This window comes from Phymastichus coffea, unplaced genomic scaffold, assembly GCF_024137745.1.
Source record: "Phymastichus coffea isolate CEN01 unplaced genomic scaffold, Cenicafe_Pcof_1.1 PCOF00002, whole genome shotgun sequence".
Taxonomy (NCBI): domain Eukaryota; kingdom Metazoa; phylum Arthropoda; class Insecta; order Hymenoptera; family Eulophidae; genus Phymastichus; species Phymastichus coffea.
This window is the reverse complement of record NW_026706813.1, coordinates 12,738,762-12,743,193: the sequence shown is the minus strand read 5'-3', so window position 1 is coordinate 12,743,193 and position 4,432 is coordinate 12,738,762. Positions and strand designations below refer to the sequence as shown.

The 4,432-nt window shown below is 33.3% G+C and overlaps 1 pseudogene; it reads right to left on the bottom strand.

Annotated features, from left to right (window-relative positions):
• Positions 1 to 645: 645 nt before the first annotated feature.
• LOC131663000 (negative elongation factor B-like) lies at positions 646 to 3,731 on the bottom strand (annotated as a pseudogene).
• Positions 3,732 to 4,432: the final 701 nt, after the last annotated feature.

The window sequence follows — 4,432 nt, the reverse complement described above, 5'->3', positions numbered from 1 at the left end:
TATTCTTCACAAGTTTTACTGTATATAGCTAAGCTCAATCCCTCTCGTAATTCTTGAGAATCGTTAACAAATATTACTTGTGGAAAGTAAATTTTATTCATACGGCGAAACATTTCTAAAATAAAATCCTCGATGTCATGCCGATTAACGTTTTCTTGTAAAAGAGTACCTAAAGGTATAGAATCATTTTCAATAATGGAAAAGATAGATATTTCACTTATCAATGTGCTTATGTATTTTTTATTTCCATCGATAACAATTTCAAGGTTTTTAAATAAGTAGTTTCCACTGGTTAAAATAAATGGAAGCTCTGATAAACAACTACATTTCCAACTGTTAAGTTCTTCAGGACAAAAATTATGAACATTGAATTTGTAAATATTAATATCTTTAATAGCCGTAGCATAAGTTGCATCTCTTTTCATGTTGTGCAACATAATCAAACTGTCTATTTTGGATTTATTGTCACAATCATATACAGTTTTATTTTCACTTTTTTCTGTTCTTTCTTCTGGAGCTTTTTCGTCATAACCTCCAACTTCACAATTTCTCAATTATCTGATTTTTTCAAATCATCGTAAACTCTTTTATACGAGTACACAGTTGATTTTGCTAATTTATTGATAATATCTGGATGGTTGCTTATTATAGAGATTTGACAAGGGCATGAAGTTGAGCTAAGGGTAATTTTGGATGTACCCACCATAATAATTTCAACAAGTGGCGAGTGACACTATCTTTGGACATGCCTGCCAAGAAAAATTCGTCAAATATCACAGTGCAAAACGATTCATTCGTAAATTTGTCAGACATGTTCAAAACGAGTAAAAGCACCTGCGAAAAAAGCACATACAAATGTCAGTAGTGTCATGATCTAGTCAAATTTAAGTAGATTATAATGCAAATTACCAAGGTGTGGAGAAATGGATCTTCGTAGGCGAGCTGTCCTTGACAATTAGGCAGTGTGGTAAGTACACGCATGAGTCCGCGAGCATCACCGCGCGACTTGTTTTGAACAGTAGTGCCGGCACCGATACCACCGACGTGTAAGGCATAATACATGGATAAGACCGCTGCAACGCCCGACAATTGTACATAGGCTTCACATGCATCTGGTGGAGAACCAGAGTGTTCAATAATAGCAACCGCGCTTTCGGGCTCGTCTGGAGGAAGCTTGAGATTCAAGTGACGAATCTGATCGTCTACTTGTAGTTATATAAGAAATCATTGTAGCATTCCGAATAAATCAATTTCAAAAAAAGATACATTTTATTTACAAAAATCTTACCATCAGAGACATCAGAGCTGGCAGAAATTTAGTCACAACCTGGCTGCCGAGCTTAGGCTCTTTAAAGCCTTGCGAGTCGATCATTGTCTAAGCGGACAAACCCAATGCAAGCATCCGTAACAACAACACTAAAACGGCATTGTCGCGAGGCATTGACTCCCCATTAATCAGATGTAAAGCAATCTTCATTGCGTTACTAACAAGATCACTACATATGGATCACACAGTGTCATGCTCAAATCTCCCAGGTCTTGCTCCTGTCCTTTCTGTTAATAGCATGAGTAATCAGTGAACTTTTATATAACTTATTTTCATTTCATTTTCTAATAGACTATTAATTACCTTAATACTATCTAAGAAACCTTGAAGTTCACGAGATCGTTTGACATCAACGTTTTTTTCGCGTATGCAAGCATCCAAACACCACATGAATTTGTGACAAGGATCCACAGAAATGATGTCTTGCACCTACAATAGAAATTACAAGGTATTTAAATAAACTTACTTTGTCAATTAAAAAAAGTCTCAACATTAGAATAAATAAGACCTCCAAATCATGCAACGCCATCAAAAGTTCAGCTCTTAAAGTACAATAATGAACATTTTTTTGTCCTTAAAAATAGTGTTCTTAAAAATTGAAGAACCATATCATATAGCTTGACACTGTGTCCAATCATGTGGGCTAACTTTTGAATAACTTGGCCTCGTCTTCTTACCTATAAAATTTAATTTTTTTATAGTAAACAAAATCAACATTTATTAAAGTAACGCCGTATTCCTCTACCATTACCTTTGGAGAAGGAATAAAAAAAGGGCGTATCAAATTAAGATGGCCAATAAGGACTTCCTCTTTTCCAATAATATATCTACTGATAATGAGAATGGAGATACTTCATCGCCAAACAAGCTCTGATTGTCTTTCCGTATCTGTCTTTTAACTTCTGTATCTGCATGATTGTAAAGTTCTTTTTCTCTCACAAGTACCTTCAAATACTTATCATCAATAATTGGTGCGTTTCTTAAAATACACATGACAAATGGTCTCAAAGCAGCTACCCTTATAGCGGGAAAACTTTTAGACAATAGTTCTTTCAATCTGCGATCCACAGATTGGGAGCCTTTTTCACTTCTTTCTGCTCCAATTTCGTTAACTCCTCCAGTACAGATGCATGAAAATCAAATCTTTGAATACCATGAAGATCTAGCAAAGATAACATAGGTCGAAGAGAGGGCAAGAGAATTCCATTTTCCAACTAAAAGATATGTACATTGGTTCTTACTATCTTTATTCAAAAGAACGTGTCAAGCAAAGTTAAAATAATAATTTATCAATGATTCATAAGAAAACCTGATTCTTTTGCTTTTAAGGGATCATTACAGCTAGTCAAGGCATCACTAAGAAATGCTTGTCCAGGTATCCTTCTACCCCATCAATTAAAAAAACCTGTACACTTTCGTACGCAACGAACTCGCCTGACGCAATTTACGTAATAAACAATAATAATACCTAATCTGATAATAATACTTTCTTGTCCAGTTAACCTCATAAGCCGTGTTTTCGTTTAAAGCAGTCAACACTACGCGCCATCAGCTGTGTTACTTGGCCAGCGGAACGCAGAAATTCGGACTGATACCGCTTTCCCGCCATCCGAGGCGTCAAAGCTATTAACAATTTTTATTTGAAAAGGGTAACATTTAGGATAAATGCGAATACGGGGGATGATGGGGGATATTAAAATCTTAATTTCAAGCCGTCTATCGTAAATATTCAACAACAATTATTAGAGAAAGAGGCCACTTCCGGTGCCAGGAGAAAATGCCAATTTTCACCCATTTCCCGTTGACTAATCGAAAATGGGTAATTACTACGAGTATCAGGGACAATTAGCGGAATTAATGCCGTTTTCCCATTTTCGCTAGCAATTTCCCATAAAAAACCGGGGGCCATCTTCACAGTCCTCTATTCGGAAGAGTAGGATTATCTTTAAAAGCACTGAAGTTTTGATTGTAAAATTCCTCTGAGATAGCAGAAATTTTACTGCCCGAATCAAGTAGAGCTTTTACTGGAACTTTCTCTAATAAAAGAAGTATTTCAGGACAAATTCTGTCCCCATTGCTATTATCATTATTTGATAATTCACCGTTAATTTCACGTCTAGGATCTTCAAAATTAGTTAATAATTCTTTTAACACTAAGGTGTTATTTGATTTTAATGTTCCAACTCGTTGCAAGCTTTTGCGTTTATCCGATTTCCGAGAAGCAACATTTACTCGTTTCCCGAAGAAGTATTTGGTACATCTTGTAAAATCGGTTTTATACTATTTCAATTTTTATTTACTTTGCTATTTTTGTTAATTGACTTATTACTTTCAATTGTTCTACAATTAATTTGTTGTTCTCCACTACTATCTTTTTGAGTATGACGTGAACTAATATAGTCATCGTTATCCAAAGGAGATAAAATCTTAATTAATTCTAATATCTTTTTTATATTTCTATCTTGAACTAATAAACGTACATCTCTATCAAAATGCCGAGATAATTTATCTATTAATTCTTCTTCATCTAAATTTTAATTTATATCAAATGCTAAATTAATTTTACGTATTGCATAATTATAACGTGACAATTTTGCACCAAAATATTTACCAAATTCTATTTCGCGAGTAATTTTCTACGTATTTCAGCGTTACAAAATTTCTTTTTAAATAATATTTCAAAATCTTCAAAATTTTTAATCTCACGTTGTACTAAATAATACCATGAAGAATTTATTCCCATCACAGATTGAGATAACAAACATAATAATTGAGCAGTATTGTAATTACTTGCATGCAAATAAAGTTTAAGATCATTTAAATATTTTACAGGTTGATATTTATAACTATCATCAAAAACTGGACACGTTAAAGCAGGTTGTTTAATTGTTTCAATAATAGTTTCATTAACAACAAATCTATTTTGATCATTATTTTTAATTTTATCAATATTCTAACGAAGTACTGAAAATGTTTCATTCATTTCCATAGTAACATTATTTTTCGCTCGAATAATATCATTGAAATCATCTTCACATCTATTTTTTAAAATAGAAATAACTTCATTTGACTTTTCTAAGTTTGATTCTAAGTTCTTAATTATTT